General features: G+C 42.5%; 1 protein-coding gene across 2 annotated transcripts in view; it reads right to left on the bottom strand.

The window, feature by feature from the left end:
• The window catches only part of SLC6A11 (solute carrier family 6 member 11), a 172,555-nt gene that overhangs the window by 59,489 nt on the left and 93,396 nt on the right, over positions 1–19,670 (bottom strand). The gene's annotated exons all lie outside the window — the stretch shown is intronic.

The raw sequence follows: 19,670 nt of genomic DNA, 5'->3' as shown, positions 1-19,670 counted from the left end.
GTATATAGGGGCAGGTAGCAGTGGTATATAGGGGCTGGTAGCAGTGGTATATAGTGGCTGGTAGCAGTGGTATATAGGGGCAGGTAGCAGTGGTATATAGTGGCTAGTAGCAGTGGTATATAGGGGCTAGTAGCAGTGGTATATAGGGGCTGGTAGCAGTGGTATATAGGGGCTAGTAGCAGTGGTATATAGGGGCTAGTAGCAGTGATATATAGGGGCTAGTAGCAGTAGTATATAGGGGCTAGTAGCAGTGGTATATAGGGGCTAGTAGCAGTGGTATATAGGGGCTAGTAGCAGTGGTATATAGGGGCTAGTAGCAGTGGTATATAGGGGCTAGTAGCAGTGGTATATAGTGGCTGGTAGCAGTGGTATATAGGGGCAGGTAGCAGTGGTATATAGGAGCAGGTAGCAGTGGTATATAGGGGCTAGTAGCAGTGGTATATAGGGGCTAGTAGCAGTGGTATATAGGAGCAGGTAGCAGTGGTATATAGGGGCTAGTAGCAGTGGTATATAGGGGCTAGTAGCAGTGGTATATAGGAGCAGGTAGCAGTGGTATATAGGGGCTAGTAGCAGTGGTATATAGGGGCTAGTAGCAGTGGTATATAGGAGCAGGTAGCAGTGGTATATAGGGGCTAGTAGCAGTGGTATATAGGGGCTAGTAGCAGTGGTATATAGGGGCTAGTAGCAGTGGTATATAGGAGCAGGTAGCAGTGGTATATAGGGGCTAGTAGCAGTGGTATATAGGGGCTAGTAGCAGTGGTATATAGGAGCAGGTAGCAGTGGTATATAGGGGCTAGTAGCAGTGGTATATAGGGGCTAGTAGCAGTGGTATATGGGAGCAGGTAGCAGTGGTATATAGGGGCTAGTAGCAGTGGTATATAGGGGCTAGTAGCAGTGGTATATAGGAGCAGGTAGCAGTGGTATATAGTGGCTAGTAGCAGTGGTATATAGGGGCTAGCAGCAGTGGTATATAGGAGCAGGTAGCAGTGGTATATAGGGGATAGTAGCAGTGGTATATAGGAGCAGGTAGCAGTGGTATATAGGAGCAGGTAGCAGTGGTATATAGGAGCAGGTAGCAGTGGTACATAGGGGCTAGTAGCAGTGGTATATAGGAGCAGGTAGCAGTGGTATATAGGGGCTAGTAGCAGTGGTATATAGGGGCTAGTAGCAGTGGTATATAGGGGCTAGTAGCAGTGGTATATAGGAGCAGGTAGCAGTGGTATATAGGGAAAGGTAGCAGTGGTATATAGGGGCTAGTAGCAGTGGTATATAGGGGCTAGTAGCAGTGGTATATAGGGGCTAGTAGCAGTGGTATATAGGGGCTAGTAGCAGTGGTATATAGGGGCTAGTAGCAGTGGTATATAGGAGCAGGTAGCAGTGATATATAGGGGCTAGCAGCAGTGGTATATAGGGGCTAGTAGCAGTGGTATATAGGAGCAGGTAGCAGTGGTATATAGGGGCTAGTAGCAGTGGTATATAGGGGCTAGTAGCAGTGGTATATAGGGGCAGGTAGCAGTGGTATATAAGGGCTGGTAGCAGTGGTATATAGGGGCTAGTAGCAGTGGTATATAAGGGCAGGTAGCAGTGGTATATAGGAGCAGGTAGCAGTGGTGTATAAGGGCTGGTAGCAGTGGTATATAGGGGCTAGTAGCAGTGGTATATAGGGGCTGGTAGCAGTGGTATATAAGGGCTAGTAGCAGTGGTATATAGGGGCTAGTAGCAGTGGTATATAGGGGCAGGTAGCAGTGGTATATAGGGGCAGGTAGCAGTGGTATATAGGGGCAGGTAGCAGTGGTATATAGGGGCAGGTAGCAGTGGTATATAGGGGCAGGTAGCAGTGGTATATAAGGGCAGGTAGCAGTGGTATATAGGGGCTAGTAGCAGTGGTATATAGGGGCTAGTAGCAGTGGTATATAGGAGCAGGTAGCAGTGGTATATAGGGGCAGGTAGCAGTGGTATATAGGGGCAGGTAGCAGTGGTATATAGGGGCAGGTAGCAGTGGTATATAGGAGCAGGTAGCAGTGGTATATAGGGGCAGGTAGCAGTGGTATATAGGGGCAGGTAGCAGTGGTATATAGGGGCAGGTAGCAGTGGTATATAAGGGCAGGTAGCAGTGGTATATAGGGGCTAGTAGCAGTGGTATATAGGGGCTGGTAGCAGTGGTATATAGGGGGTGGTAGCAGTGGTAGATGCATAAGAAAATAAAAACTCTGTACTTACCTTCAGTCCTCTTCCAGGAAGTGCTGAGTCATGTTCAGGGCAGAGCAGTGTGACGATCTCCCTGCTCTGCTCTGAACGGCAGTGAGCAGTGATTGCAGCCTGTGCTGTAATAAGTGCAGGCTGCAATCACAGCTCCTGGCTGCAGATACTCACCCCGAACCTCGCTCCCAGCAGCAGCTTCTCCCTGGCAGCTCCTGCTATGATCGCACACACTGAGCTGTGTGTGCGATGACAGAGGAAAATTAAAAACAAAATGGCCGCGATCTCCTCTCACAGCTGTGACGTAGCAGCCCAGGGGGCGTGCCCAAGTCACAGCTGAGAGGCAGGAGGAGTGGTCGGAGCCCGACTGTTGGCTCCTATGCCCATGGCTGCCGTAAGTGAGGTGTGCAAGTGTCGTGTCCAGACACTTACACCCACACTAATGAAAATGGCGGCCTCCAGTGGCAAAAGTAAAAATGAATAAATAAAAAAGTATTAAAGTACTACATTTACTTTTGTATTAAAAATAATTGATTATATAATCAATAATTATTAATACAAAAACTAAAATCACGGCACCCTCCCTTTAAAGGAGTTATGCTTAGTGATGGGCGGCCCCGTGGATGTTCGAGTCTGTCGGGTTTGGACGAACAGTAAAAAAAAAGTTTGTTTTTGGTACCAGAATGGTACCTGAACTCGAACAGGAACCCAGACCCTATTCAAGTGAACTGAGTCCCGAACATCCAGCATTTCCCATGGTGTCATCTGTGTAAGGCTACTTTCACACTAGCGTTGTTTGGCGTACGTCGCAAAGCGTCGTTTTGGAGAAAAAATGTGCAAATGTGCCCGCAGGATGCGTTTTTTCTCCATAGTCTTGCATTAGCGACGCATTGCGACGTATGGCCAGATGTCGTGCAACAGATGAGTCTTGTTTTGGTGGATCCTCGGCACAAAAAAAGTTACATATAACGTTTTCTTGTGCGTCAAGTCCGCCGTTTTCGACCGCGCATGCACGGCCGAAACTCCATCCCCTAAAATGGGGCAGCGGATGCGTTGAAAAACTGCATCCGCTGCCCCCGTTGTTCATTTCTTTCACAACATGCGTTGTTACATCGGGCCGACGCATGGCGACAGCCCCGTACCGACGCAAGTGTGAAAGTAGCCTAACAGTGCAAGAAACACCATCTCTGATTGGCGGTAAGTTCATTACCGCCGGTCAGAGCACTGTGGTTCCCACACTGTCACACAGATGACACCATGTGAGCCAGCAGTTGTGACCAACAGTAAAAAGATTACCACCCGTTACAGGCATTGGCTGATGAGAGAACTACTAATGAATGAGCCTTTCTGGGGCGGCTGTGGGCTGGGTGCCAATATTCATGGCTCCTTACCAGTCTGAGAAAACCAGCCCCCTGCTGTCTCCTTTAGCTTGGCTGGTGTTAGGTGTCGACGTCGGTCCCAGCGCCTGGCTCGGACAGATACAGCATGTTTTGTTACTGCTGCCCTTCCAGGTTCAGCCATTATAACCAGTACTGTTTGGCGGCAAGCAGGCGCTCCTGGGACTAAGTCCTGTTCTTTTCCTTCTGAGCATGCCCAAGGGAAGACCTCTCATTGGAGGTTGGTGGTCACACGCTCAGGTCCTGTAGCAGCAACTTTTGGCCCACTAGGAAGGTCATGGAGAGCTACAACTATAAAAGGTTCGCATGGCCGCATGTCCATGCGCTAGTATCATTTGTGTTTGACTGTTGTCAGTGGACACTCTACCGCTCAGTTCATATGTGGTGTGAGTCTGTTTAGCTTTGGGGCTGTACACTCAGGCAGGCAGCTAGCGTCAGTGGGGGCAATTAGCCTTGGCTTAGCATCTGGTTCCTTCATGTGTGCGGTTAGCACAGAAGAGTTCCAGAGCAAGCACAACCCTAGTTAGGGTATTATTCCATGTGTACAGCGCGACTCTGTGATGCAATAGAGCTCACTTTCATTTCACGCGGGGTGAAGTTTAACCCACGTGTGAGCTCAGTGTCCGTACGCCATTACATTGCAGCAGGTATCTCTGCACGGTGGACCCTGGGCTGCGAACGCACCTCGTATCAATCTCTCTATTACTTGGTGTGTTCTGCTATCCCTAACAGCTGGTTGTCAAAAATTGGGTGGACCTCATGCCGTTTTTGTAATTATTTATTTTAAAAAATTTAAAAATATTGTGGGGACACCTCTATTTGATAACCAGCCAAGATAAGGCTGACAGCTGAGGGCTGCTGCCCGCAGCTGTCAGTTTTGCCTGCTCTGGTCATAAAGAATAGCGGTGCCCATGCCAATTTTTCTATTTTATTTATTTATTTATTTATTGCACAAATGCCACCTGATGAATACTCTCATCATCATATGCCTGCTCTTGTTTCTATCAGCGAGACCAGGAGCACAATGATAACAGAAGTACTCTTATCAGCCAATGCTTGTGACCAGCGGTAACCATTTTACCATGGGCCACAGCTGCTGTCTTATACGCTGTCATATGTATGAAAGCATGGGAACCACAGTGCTCTGACCAGCGGTAATGAATTTACCACCGATCAGAGACGGTGTTTCACGTGATGCCACACATATGACAGAATGGGAAATTCTGGATGTTCAGGCTGCCGGACCTGAACATTAACACGGACTAGGTCACGATTACGGAGACCTAGTCCTGCAGTGATAATCTCCTGCTGATAAAACACTGATTGCACTGAATCTACAAAACACAGCCTACGAAGTGACACACTGCTGGAATTAGGCCCTCTGACCCTCAGATTAAATAGCAAAAACCTGCTGACAGATCGAATTTAAAAAGTAACCATCATCTTAATTTGTTTTCAGAAATCAATAGTACAATTGAAATTAAGACATTTTGTAATATATCTTATCAGAGTCATCTGCCTTCTCCTTTGGGACTGACATTTGTATTACTATCAATTCACAGGTAAAATGTGTCTTCAGTGAAAACAGATTTTCATGTTGTTGAGATAGGAGATGACAATTGGTGCTCATAAATTTACAAAAATATTTAGAATTGAGAGTCCTCAGTGGTTGATACCTTTTCCATCTACTGGCTAGCATGGTACAAAGATATATATCTTTCCTGTATAATAAATTTACAAGAAGAAGAGTAACTGTAATTTCAGGAGGACTTGCAGCAGAATTTTAAAAGCACCAAGTGCCGTCTCCTATCTCTGTAATTTGAAATCTGTCTTCACTGAGTTCAGATTTTACCCATCAATTGAAAGTGAAAGATCAGTCCGGAAGGAGAAAGAAGCCGATTTCGCTGATAAGACATATTACAAAGTTGCTTATTATTATGTGTACTATTGATTTAGGTCAGAATTTAAAATGACGCTGACATTGTAAAAGTAAGTTACAAATTCTATAATAAAAAATGAAGTAGGAATTGTACATTGCCATAATATTATAGGGTTGAGATTTAACAAAATAGAAATTAAATGCCCATAAATCATATTAATTTATGTGTTAGCCGGAGAAGAGCTAAAAGACTTTTATTACTATTTGCCGCTAAACATTTTCTTTATTAGACTGCAAAAAGAATTGCGTTAAAGTGTTTTCTTTGATGCAATTGTTTGTATCAGTCGATCTCCCCCCAGAGGCATCTAAACATTGGAGAGACCCTGTAGAACAGGCAGAATTCATTATGTTACTCAAAGGAGACATCTCTCTTGCTGTTTTACAGCTTCTCCCTGGAAGTTTTATGAGTTGGAACCTTGGATCCTCAAGATTTTCTTGCTGAATACACTGTTCGGTGGACTGTTAACGTTTTTGAAAGACTATTATTTGCCTTTACTTTAAGCTGAAACAAATGCCACTTCAATAGATAAAATTGGTGCTCCTGAGTTCCTTTTCCTGCACCTTCACTAGGCTTTTCCTTGCACTTCATTATTTTGCTCGCTCATTGTTTTCTATGCTCTTCGCCTCATTTACTCCATTAGGCCTGTCCCACACGTCCAGATAATTCCGGTACCAGAAAAATGGGAGGTGAAGACGCATATTCATCACTGTAATCAGCGGCACCACGTGACCGCTCATACAGGAAGAGCTGCGACGCTGAGAGGATGGAAGCATCGAGGGAGCTGGGTAAGTATTTTAATGCCAGTGGGTGGGTGCACAGGGAGTGGGAGGGGGGAGATTATCGGGAACTTTATTTTAACAACAAAAAATTTTAAAAAAAATGATTTTTCATTCCTTCTCTCCAGCGAACGCTGCTGGAGAGAAGAAGTGAATGGGAGTTCAGCACCACAAGCTGGGGGGACAGCGCTTACTGTAGCACTGTCTCCTGCATGGCACACGTACTGCACACAGACAGCATCCGTGTGCGGTACGTGTTTTACACAGACCCATTGACTTTAATGGGTCCGTGTGATCCGTGCGTTCCCACAAACACTGACATGTCTCCGTGTTTTGCAAACGGACACACGGTCCGTGAAAACACGCTGACATGTGCAGAGACACATTGATTTTAATGTGTCTACGTGAGTCAGTGTCTCCGGTACGTGAGGCAACTGTCACCTCACGTACCGGAGCCACTGATGTGTGAAACCGGCCTTAGGTGCAGTGTTGCTAATTAAAATATATTTTGCAAAAAAACAATTAGGACATAGATTGTGCAATCTTACTGACCTGGACAATTATATTACCATGTCAATTTGCACTTTTTTTTCCAATTTCAACACACTTGGAATTTTTTACTGCTTTCCAGTGCTTCACATGATAAAACAAATTGTGTTATTCAAAAGTATTACTTGTCCCACAAAAAACAAGCTCTCATATGGTTATGTGGACTGAAAAATAAAAAAAAGCTATGGCTCTTGGAAGATGGGGAGGAAATAAACTAAAACGTAAAAATGAAAAATTGCCAGAGGCAGAAGAGGTTAAAGATGTAAGAATAATGACATGAACCCTTTCTCACCTGACCCGAACCCTATCTAGAACTTGAGGGCCCTTCTTAATTGGTAGATATATGGTTAAGGAAAACAGTGACCTCTCTGAACAGAGTCTGGGAGACTGTGGTTGGTGCTGCCCAAAAAGTTGCTCTCCAACAGATTAAGGCCTCTTTCAGACGTCAGTGTCTCTGGTACGTGTGGTGTCTGTTTTTACATGTAATGGAGACACTTACACACGTAGATCAAATCAAATGAATGGGTCTGCGCACATGTCAGTGTGTTTCCTTCGAACGTGTGTCCGTGGGCAAAACAAGCTGATATGTCCAATTTTTATCAGCAGCACGGGCCACAAAACATCCTCCACACGTGTACACTGATGACACATGAATGACATCAATATGGTCTCCCTGGTAATTTTCATAAGCAACAAAGGAAAAGCCAATCGCTGGGAGCTGATGTTAATAATCTGGGAAAGGGGCAATATCCTAAAAGGTTTCCAGGCTATTAATAACAGCTCACAGCTGTTTGCTTAGCCTTTACTGGTTAGCTTACTCGGGGACCCCAGAAAAAAAAACATATGTTTCCCCTATAAATTCTAACCGGCAAAGGCTAATTAGACAACTATGGGCTGATTTCTCACGGTGCTAGCGATGAGGAGTTTTTCGTTGGACAAATGAATTGTCGGCAGACACGTGAGGAATATAGTGTTTTATTATTCTTTATTTTACTGTAGTAAATGGGAAAAAGATGGTGGGAGTGTTTATAGGAGTCTGTATCTTTCTTTCAATTACAGGACTTTATTTTTGCAGTGTATTTTTTATAATATGACTATGGGGTTAGTAATGGTGGTGCCTTATAGATACCTATCCATTGCTCACCTCTGGGCTTGATGTCAGTGGCCATAAAACAGCTGCCATCAACCCCAACCCTATTACCCCACTGGCCACCGCTTCAAGGCAAGTGGGAAGAGCAAGACTAAGCTCCAGATTTGTGTCATTTCCGTGGCGGCAGAGGGCTGATGTCCTCAGCCTGGGGGTGTAATATCCCTGGTCCATTCCCAGGCTATTAATATCAACCCACAGTTGTCTGTTTAGCCTTTGCTGGTTAGAATTTATAGGGGGACGCTATGTAATTTTTTTGGGGAGTCCCTCGAAAACTAACCAGTAAAGGCTAAGCAAACACCTGTGAGCTGTTAATAATAGCCTGGGAACCTTTTCAGATATTGTCCCCTTTCCCAGATTATTAATATCAGCCCCAGCGGTCTGCTTTCCCTCTGCTGGTTATGAAAATTATGCAGTAGTCCACGCTTTTTTTTCTTATTTATTATTTTATGCACAATGTCCACAGTGGGTGCTGAATACAACTCCCATCAATGTCACGTGGTCGCGCTGATCTCAGTGAGACAAAGGGACAATAATGACAGCTACCTTCAGCAGCCAGCACCTGGGATCAGCATGAACTGTACAGCTTTTCCCAGGACCCGGTACGTGTCACACTGTTGCGGCACATAGATGGCACACGGATGTCACACGCATATATTACAAATGGACAAACGGACACTGATAGCTTTGGTATTAGTTTTTCCAGTACCGGAAATATCAGTACATGTTAAGGGGGCCTAAGAAACTGGCAGACTCCATGGATGGAAGGTTTATTGCTGTTATCCAAAAGAAGGCAGCTATATTGGTCGGTCACTAATATTTTTATGACAAAAATGTAATTTTTTACATAATGAGACCTTTGGTTATTATTCTATCTTTGTAAGATGAAAATAAACAATTGAGATTGGAAAATGTACATTTTACATTGAGTTACATAATTATTGTGCACACTAATAATTGCCCAATAATTCTGCACAGAGATATTCTCCTAAGAAAGATAAAATGTCACTTTTACTTTCTTAAATCTTCAAGTTTCAGGTTTATTAACCTTTTGGAATATCTGCCAGCTCTGTAGATGTTGAATAATATAATTCATTGTTAAAAACACTAATTGCTGTTTTTATAATTCTTCAGTCTCCTGAGCAGAAATTGCTCAGCTATACTTATCTAACAATGCAAATTAGTAGAGATGATGAATCTTTTTGAGATTCCAATTCACAAACTTTTGGCAAAAGGGGTTTGTAGGTTTGTGTTTTATTTAACAAATCAATAGTACACCTGAAAATTAACAGCTTTGTAATTTATCTTATCAGAGATCTTTGCTTCTTTTTCTGCCAAAATTGGTCAGTCATTATCAAAATTCTCAATTTTGAGCTAAAATCTGTCTTCAATGAAGACAGATTTTCCCATTACTGAGATAGGAGATGGCAGCTGCTACTGATGAGATTCTATGCAGACAGAAGGAGGGAGGAGCTAGAGGCAGAGCTCCTCTCTCATCCTCACCCTCCTATCTAGATAGAAACTTTTTTTTTGGTCCGAGGGTCACATCTCAGATTGAACTAACCACATGGTTTGCAATAAACATCATAATTAACACAACATAGATATCTAATAGGTGCTAATTTCATTTTTAGGACACTGACCTACCGGGAGGATAGAGGTCCTTTTATCTCCTCTTCACAACCAGAAAGAAAGAAACCTCGTTTACAGCTTTCTCCATTGTAGATTTTGCGAGACACACACAATCAAGTGTTTCTCTTCTCCCATAAACTACAAACAATACGGCATCTGTATCCTTCATCTACTCATAACCTAGATGATGACGTGGTAATAAACATGGTCACACAGTGCTTTATTAACTGTTACCCAGCCGTATGGTGTTGCCTGACAATCCTCTACTCCCTAACATGGTGTCATCACCAAATACTGGAAGAGGTTTCTGTGACCAAACAGTTGAGTGCCACACAGAATGGCATTGAGGGTCGTATGTGGTTACCCGGCTGCATGTTCTGCACCCCTGGTCTACATAACCCCTTAGGCTATGGGCATTTAGTACAGCTATTGAAAGCCTGACAATCTTCTACTCCCTAACATGGTGCCGTCACCAGATACTAGAAGACGTTTCTGTGACCAAACAGTTGAGTGCCACACAGAATGGCATTGAGGGTCATATGTGGTCACTCGGCTGCATGTTCTGCACCCCTGGTCTACATAACCCCTTAGGCTATGGGCATTTAGTACAGCTATTGAAAGCCTGACAATCCTCTACTCCCTAACATGGTGCCATCACCAGATACTGGAAGATGTTTTTGTGACCAAACAGTTGAGTGCCACACAAAATGGCATTAAGGGTCGTATGTGGTCACTCGGCTGCATGTTCTGCACCCCTGGTCTACATAACCCCTTAGGCTATGTGCGTCGTTCAGTACAGCTATTGAACGCATTAGTGATATTATTATTTTTACTTACTAAATGTTGATAATCTGTTTTTTCCACAATTCTGTTTCCTGATATATGAGTATGAGTGGTTCTTTTTCCTATTGCTTTAGAATTAAAGAGATCATGAACAGATGGAACACTATTGCTCATCCCTGGATATAATTATCTCAGCTGGCTCTTCCATAGCTTAATGGGCCACTAATGAACCATTAAGTAAAAAACTGGACTATTAAGAGATAATATCAAGCTGAGCTTGCTTCCAAAGAATTAAAATGAACAAATTAAATATATAGAACCAGAAACATAACTTGAGGTCTTGGGTCTCAGTGCAAAATCTGTAATGAAATTTCCCACCACGTTACCATATACCATTTGTTATGTCAGATGCTTAGTGTGTAGAAAATAATATTTTGGGCTTACTCGGGCAACAAGGTCTGAGTGTAACTGCTATCCCCACACAATATAAACCGTTGCTTCTCAAACTATGAGGATAGCCTCATCACTGAAGCGCCACCATATTTGATGGTGATGCTCAACTGGGAAGGTAGTATATGCAGAAGCTTGACATGTTTTTGAGTAGCTGTAGTTATGTTTGGTTTAGTAACATTATCAACTATTTTTTTTACGTGTTTTATTGCTTTACTGTATACAATTGAAAAACAAATTTAGTTGTAATTTTCATTTTAATGTAACAGCAGGTGATATTCTTAAAACCTAACTTCTAATATTGTGGCCCTACATGCCCCATGACTACTTACCTTAGAAGGGCAGTCAACAGTTTTCCCTTAGCCTGGTTTGCCTTAGATAGCCTTGGGTGCCTTTGGGTTGAGGCAAAGCTATGGACTGCCCTTGCAAAAGCATGAGTCTCGGGGCATGTAGGGCCACTGTCATGACCCATTGGGTATAATACAGCTACCCTGCCTCTTGCCTTTCTAGACCTGATGAAGAAAAGATTCTCCTTTTTTGTTATACCAGATGAGAAAGATCATTCTGTTCACCCCCGTGGACTACTGGGTGAGGGAGATTTCCAATTTTTTCCATCCAATTTAGGTTAACAAGTTGATATTTCCTCTTACACTTCACATGCACCATATATGACCACTGTCATTTTCATAAATTTTCTATGAAGGCTTTCTAGAAAGGTCTAGTGTGTATACAGATAAACTGTCCACCACTGTGACGGCCTGTTCATTTGATCTATGTTTTTATAAAAACGGAGATGTTTTTAATTTTTTATACTACCTCATTGTTTTTATAATTCATATTAAAAGTTATGTTTTATGACTTTCACCTGCTGCTACATTTCTACGATTATGTGAGTTTTGGAAAATGCGAGACCGACTGCTGTGGGTGTGAGAGCCACTTTGCCTTGTGAAACGTTTCATTTTCATTGTAGCATAGTCCTCTAGCACTATTTATTATAGCCCAGACATCACACTAGTCTGTCTGGTGAGGTTAAAACGTGATCTTGATCTATCAAACAAGGCCTAGGAAGAAAAAAGTTTGAGAAGCTGTTCTATACACACTTGGTACACCTATGTATGGAGCCACATGTCAATTGAATAAATGGCGCAATTGGTTATTAATCATTAATGGGTTATTTCTTGTCCAAGATTAGAAAAAAATATGTAATTGTGTTTTAGAAAAAGTTCTACACACTTGAACGCAGCAGATCTATGATACCGAATGCGGTCCAAGAATGTCAGACATCAGTGAGTAAAACTAATGGGGTCCTTATAATTTACAAAAACAAGTCTTCCATATGCAATCTTTGCAGGAGCGTGATGGTTTACTCACATATACCAATTAGAGAGTGTGAATACCGTAAGTATATGTGGCCACTAGAGATAAGCGTCTACATTGAAATTCGAATTCTCCGACTTTGCCAAATTTTTTTACCAAAAATTTAATTTAATTTGATTTGATTTGATTTGATTTGGTTTGCATATTCCATTTAACCATTGGAATCTGGAGAAGGAAACCCCAGACTCTGCCATACAACCTGCCAGTCCTGTGTCCAATTGTGCTCCCATGGGAACCACTGATCTGTGATGGCCCAGTTACTGACCACCACTGTACAAAGTATGATTATCCGCTAAATATCATAGATGCAGGACATAATGGATAAGCTGCTGGAACTGTGCTTTGTTTAACTATTTTGGAAATTCTTTTATTTGCATGACTAAATAAATATTGTCGCATTTTTATATGCAGTAAATTACTTTGGTCGTATTCATGCTCTTCATACGTGAATTTTGATGTCAGATTTGCACTGAAATCTTCATGAAATCAGGATCACATGGGGACAAAAACAGACAGGCAATGCTCTGAGAACCTCAAGATCCCAAATGCACTTGCAGTATATACAGTGGAGAAAATAAGTATTTGAAACATGGCCAATTTTGCAAGTTTTCCCACCTACAAAGAATGGAAGGCTGTAATTTTATCTTAGGTACACCAACTGTGAGAGACAGAATCCTAAAAAGATCCAGACAATCACATTGCATGATTTTTCCATTATTAATTTGCATTTTATTGCATGAAATAAGTATTTGATACAATAGAAAAAGTGAACTTAATATTTGGTTCAGAAACCTTTGTTTGCATTTACAGTTATCAGTAGTGTTGAGCATTCCGATACCGCAAGTATCGGGTATCGGCCGATACTTGCGGTATCGGAATTCCGATACCGAGATCCGATACTTTTGTGGTATCGGGTATCGGTATCGGATACATAGAGATGTGTAAAATAAAGAATTAAAATAAAAAATATTGATATATTTACCTCTCCGGCGGCCCCTGGACTCAGCGCGGGTAACCGGCAGGCTTCGTTGTTCAAAATCAGCGCTTTTAGGACCTGAGAATCACGTCCCGGCTTCTGATTGGTCGCGGGCCGCCCATGTGACCGCCACGCGACCAATCACAAGCCGCGACGTCACCGCAAGCTATTAACGCGCTCATTTTTAAAAATGAGCGCGTTAATAGCTTGCGGTGACGTCGCGGCTTGTGATTGGTCGCGGCCACGCGACCAATCACAAGCCGCGATGTCACCACAAGCTATTAACGCGCTCATTTTTAAAAATGAGCGCGTTAATGACTTTCAAAGACGTAGCGGCTTGTGATTGGTCGCGTGGCCGCGACCAATCACAAGCCGCGACGTCACCGCAAGCTATTAACGCGCTCATTTTTAAAAATGAGCGCGTTAATGGCTTTCAAAGACGTCGCGGCTTGTGATTGGTCGCGTGGCGGTCACATGGGCGGCCCGCGACCAATCAGAAGCCGGGACGTGATTCTCAGGTCCTGAAAGCGCTGATTTTGAACAAAGAAGCCTGCCGGTTACCCACGCTGAGTTCAGGGGCCGCCGGAGAGGTAAATATATCAATATTTTTTATTTTAATTCTTTATTTTACACATCCCTATGGATCCCAGGGCCTGAAGGAGAGTTTCCTCTCCTTCAGACCCTGGGAACCATGAGAATACCTTCCGATACTTGATGTCCCATTGACTTGTATTGGTATCGGATATCGATATCGGCGATATCCGATATTTTTCGGGTATCGGCCGATACTATCCGATACCGATACTTTCAAGTATCGGACGGTATCGCTCAACACTAGTTATCAGTCGTTTGCTGTAGCTCTTGACCAAGTTTGCATGCAGATCTTCTCCTGATCTTTCAGGCTTTGGGGCTGTCACTGGGCAACGTTCAGTTTCAGCTCCCTCCAAAGATTTTCTATTGGGTCCATGTCTGGATACTTGCTAAGCCACTCCAAGACCTTGAAATGTTTCTTAATGAGCCACTCCTTAGGTGCCTTGGCTGTGTGTTTTGGGTTATTGACATGCTGGAAGACCCAGCTATGACCCATCTTCAATGCCCTTACTGAGGAAAGGAGGTTGTTGGCCAAAATCTCACGACACATGACCTGATCCATCCCCCCTTCAATACGGTGTGCTTATCCTGTCCCCTTTTCAGAAAAGCACCTTCAAAGTATGATGTTTCCTCCATCATTCTTGACAGTTGGGACAGTGTTCTTAGGGTTGTACTCACCCTCCTTCTTCCTCCAAACATGATGAGTGGAGTTGATATAAAAAAATTCTATTTTGGTCTCATCTGACAACATGACCTTTCCCCATGTCTCCTCTGGATCATCCAGATGGTCGTTTTTGAAATTCAAATGGGCCTGGATATGTTCTGGCATGAGCAGGGGGACCTTGCATGCCCTGCAGGATTTCAATCCATGATGGCATAGTGTGTTACTAATGATAATGTTTGAGACTATGGTCCCAACTCTCTTAAGGTCATTGACCAGGTTCTCCCATGAAGTTTTGGGCTGATCCCTGATCTTTATCAGTATCATTCTCACCCCACAAGGTGAAATCTTGCAAGGAGACCCAGATCAAGGAAGATTGACAGACATCTTGTTTTTTTTCCATTTTCTAATAATTGTGCCAATAGATGTTGCCTTCTCACCAAGCTGCTTGACTATTGTCCTGTAGCCCTTCCCGGCTTTGTGCAGGTCTGCAATTTGCTCCTGGGATTCTTCAACAGCTCTTTGATCTTGACCATGATGGAGAGGTTGGAGTGTGATTGATTGACTGTGTGGACAGATGTCCTTTATACAGGTATTGAGTTCAAACAGGTGCAATTAATACAGGTAACGAGTGCAGAGTAGGAGGCTTCTTAAAGAAAAACTAACAGGACTGTGAGAGCCTGAAATCTTGCTGGTTGGTAGGCAATCAAATACTTATTTCATGCAATAAATGCAGTTTAATAATTAAAAAATTAGAAAATGTGATTTTCTAGTTTACCTACTACAAAAATTACTGACCTCTCAACACTTTGTAGGTGGACACACATATATATTTATATACTAATATATATAGTTGCATAGTTATTAAGGTTGAAGGAAGACTTTAAGTCCATCTAGTTCAACCCATAGCCTAACCTAACATGCCCTAACATGTTGATCCAGAGGAAGGCAACAAAAACCCATGTGGCAACGAGTAAGCTCCACATTGGGGAAAAAAATTCCTTCCCGACTCCACCTACGGCAATCAGACTAGTTCCCTGGATCAGCGCCCTATCAAGGAATCTAGTGTATATACCTTGTAACATTATACTTTTCCAAATATACATATATATATATTTTTTTTTTTTTTGTGAGTTTTCTTTTCAGTTTTTGAGATGCAAAATTGAGAGAAGCCTGCTAAAAACTGACTTCTCTACCCCTGTAATCAGCATTGTGTTTATCTTTTCCATCTTTCATTTTGTAGGAACATGCAAATGAATTCAAATGAATTGCTAAGAGAAATACCCATGTAGCTTCCCATTAAATTGAATCCTAAAAATAGCATTTTCACAGAGCTTTTACCAATTATAAATGCACTGCGAAGTGTGAAGGTAAGTGATAATGTTCATGAGAGACTGATATGCATATTTCGTGTGTGGTGCTTACGTAAAGGGGAGTAAAGGCGGACTCACGGAAATAAAATAGATGAATATAAAATCTGGGAGCTACAGGTAAAAACAAAAATTGGCTACAATACCCAGAAATGTCATAATAAATCTCACTTGAGACATGACATATTAAAGGGTTTTACAAAAATAAGAAAGGATCTGGTAATTCCTGTAAGGAGTCTCCAAATCCTCCTATTACCTTTACTTTTCCTTTTTAGATCCAATTCAGCCCCTTGTTGCCATGAATTCTGTTACTGTGTACATCTTGACTAGTGTTGATCATTCCGATACCGCAAGTATCGGGCATCGGCCAATATTTGCTGTATCGGAATTCCGATACCGAGTTCCGATATTTTTGCGATATCGGAAATTGGAATCGGCGTGTGCGGTGCGTATGGTTCCAAGGGTCTGGAGGAGAGGAAACTCTCCTTCAGGCCCTGGGATCCATATTAATGTAAAAAATAAAGAATAAAAATAAAAAATATGGCTATACTCACCTCTCCGAAGGACCCTGGCTGTCACCGCTGCGAGCGTCTGCCTCCGTCCCTAAGAATGCAGTGAGTGAAGGACCTTCGATGACATCACGGTCATGTGAGCGGTCAGGTATGAGCAATACTTTAGTAGAACATCAAGGGTTTTGTTCACTATTATTTTTCACTTTGAAGTCCACTGTATTATACGTGGTGGATGCAAGACACACTGAGGTTATATCCCAACACCTCATCACAAAGTTACAGGGAGGATTTCCTAGCGCTTCCTGAAACATCCCTTAAATATTACAAAAGGGATATACGGCACTCCTGGTGAGGGCCTCTGGCGCCCACATAGGGTTCCAACTAGTGATGAGCAAGTGTTGTCGTTACTCGAGTTTTCCGAGCATACTCGAGTGTTTTGCAAGTATCTTTTGGGCGTGCTCGTAGATTGTGTTTTAGTCCCGGCAGCTGCATGATTTGCAGCTGTTAGACAGCCTGAATACATGTGGGTATTCCCTAACAAACAGGCAATCCCTGCATGTGTTCAGGTTGTCTAACAGCTGCAAATCATACAGCTGCAGGGTCGCAAACATAATCTACGAGCACGCCCAAGGTACTCAGAGAACACTCGACCGAGCATGCTCGGTAAACTCGAGTAACGAGCACACTCGCTCATCACTAGTTCCAACCCATAATCCAATAGTAGCAATAAATCTGGTACTCAGCTGACAGGTTTATTGCTATTGCATCCCCTAAATAGGTTCTGTGAATGTTAGTTTTCTATTTACCTAGAATATTTTGAACAGTTTGTAAAACTGCTAAATAAAACATGAAAGCGGACAAGCAACTAAAATTTCACTTTATAAATACTATATATGCTAATGAGAAGCCAGGCTGAAGACTGATTAGAGATGCACATAAATTACATAATAATAATAATAATATATAACATCTACCAAAAATAGAAAAAGAGAAAACAGATAATATTTATCTGTGCAGCATAAATAGTGCTATATGGAGTGATAATCTTGTGGCTCTTGTGAGGGCTTATGTTTTGCACAGTGAGCTGACATTTTTATTGATAGAATTTTGGGGTCGATATTATATTTTGACCTCCTCTTATTGCTTTTTATTTCAGTATTGTTGCAACAACAAAAAATTATAATTCTGGCGTTTTCGATTTTTATCTCATTACACTGTTTACTGATCTGAGTAATTTATTTCATATTTTAATTGGACTTTCATGGATGTAGCGATACCAAATATATGTATTCTTTTTTATTTTTTATTTTTAATTAGGCAAAAGAAGGTGATTTTAAATTATAATTTTTTTTCTTTTTTTTAATATTTTTAAAATGTTCTTATTTCTACTGTACTTCTCAGACCTCTTTGATCGCTTGTACTATGCACAGTAGTGCTAAAGTTCTGCTGTGTGTAGTCTAAATCACAGTCTCCTATGAAAGACAGTTACAGGGTGGTTTTCATAGGAGTACTGTAATGACAAACACAACAAACACTGAACGTTTCAGCAGAAATATAAATGCTGTGTATGTTGAGCTAATTTGTGGTGAGGAAATACCATAGTAAGATACCCGTTGTCATCAGAGATACTTCTGATGATGCGTTGTAACTTGTTCCAGTCACTGGAGCACCACAGCCAATCACAGGCCTCAGTGGTCAGCTGACTGAAGAATGTGACGTTATTGATACTTCTGCTGATGCGTTGTTCCAGTCACTTGAGCACCACAGCCAATCACAGGCCTCAGTGGCCAGGTGACTGAAGAATGTGACGTCACTGATACTTCTGATGATGCGTTGTTCCAGTTGCTTGACCACCGCAGCCAATCACTGGCTTCAGTGGTCATCTGAGTGAAGAATGCAATGTCATTGACACTTCTTATGATGCATTGTTCCAGTCACTTGACCACCACAGCCAATCACAGGCCTCAGTGGTCAGGTGATTGAAGAACGTGACATCATTGATACTTCTGCTGATGCGTTGTTCCAGTTACTTGAGCACCACAGCCAATCATAGGCCTCAGTGGCCAGCTGACTGAAGAATGTGACGTTATTGATACTTCTGCTGATGCGTTGTTCCAGTCACTTGAGCACCACAGCCAATCACAGGCCTCAGTGGCCAGGTGACTGAAGAATGTGACGTCACTGATACTTCTGATGATGCGTTGTTCCAGTTGCTTGACCACCGCAGCCAATCACTGGCTTCAGTGGTCATCTGAGTGAAGAATGCAATGTCATTGACACTTCTTATGATGCATTGTTCCAGTCACTTGACCACCGCAGCCAATCACAGGCCTCAGTGGTCAGGTGATTGAAGAATGTGACATCATTGATACTTCTGCTGATGCGTTGTTCCAGTTACTTGAGCACCACAGCCAATCATAGGCCTCAGTGGCCAGCTGACTGAAGAATGTGACGTTATTGATACTTCTGCTGATGCGTTGTTCCAGTCACTTGAGCACCACAGCCAATCACAGGCCTCAGTGGCCAGGTGACTGAAGAATGTGACGTCACTGATACTTCTGATGATGCGTTATTCCAGTTGCTTGACCACCGCAGCCAATCACAGGCTTCAGTGGTCAGCTGAGTGAAGAATGCAATGTCATTGACACTTCTGATGATGCGTTGTTCCAGTCACTTGACCACCACAGCCAATCACAGGCCTCAGTGGTCAGGTGATTGAAGAACGTGACATCATTGATACTTCTGATGATGCATTGTTCCAGTCACTTGATGACCGCAGCCAATCACAGGCTTCAGTGGTCAGGTGATTGTAGAATGTGACATTACAGGCCTAAGTGGCCAAGTGACTGAAGAATGTGACATCACATCATTGATACTTCTGATGATGCGTTGTTCCAGTTACTTGACCACCACAGCCAATCACAGGCCTGAGTGGTCAGCTGACCTAAAACTTTGACATCATTGATACTTCTGCTGATGCGTTGTTCCAGTTACTTGACCACCGCAACCAATCACAGGCTTCAGTGGTCAGGTGTGACATCATTGCAACACAGACCACCCACAGTGATAGGTTCTTAATCCACATGACTAGAGCAAATGTGTATGGCTCATTTATTATTTTTTTAAATTTGATGTGCCTTATATCCCCTTAAGTTTTTCTAACATAATTTTTTGGGGTTACCACCTAGTCTTGTCTTTTGGATAAAATTCCCAAATCATCTTAAAATCTCAAAGCCAGCAAATTATCTCATCATACGCGAAAAAAACCTTTTTACCATTGTACCACCATAAGCCAAATATTGATTTTAAT

This window comes from Ranitomeya imitator, chromosome 8 (genome assembly GCF_032444005.1).
Source record: "Ranitomeya imitator isolate aRanImi1 chromosome 8, aRanImi1.pri, whole genome shotgun sequence".
In the NCBI taxonomy this organism is placed as follows: Eukaryota; Metazoa; Chordata; class Amphibia; order Anura; family Dendrobatidae; genus Ranitomeya; species Ranitomeya imitator.
This window is presented reverse-complemented; position numbering and strand designations above follow the sequence as displayed.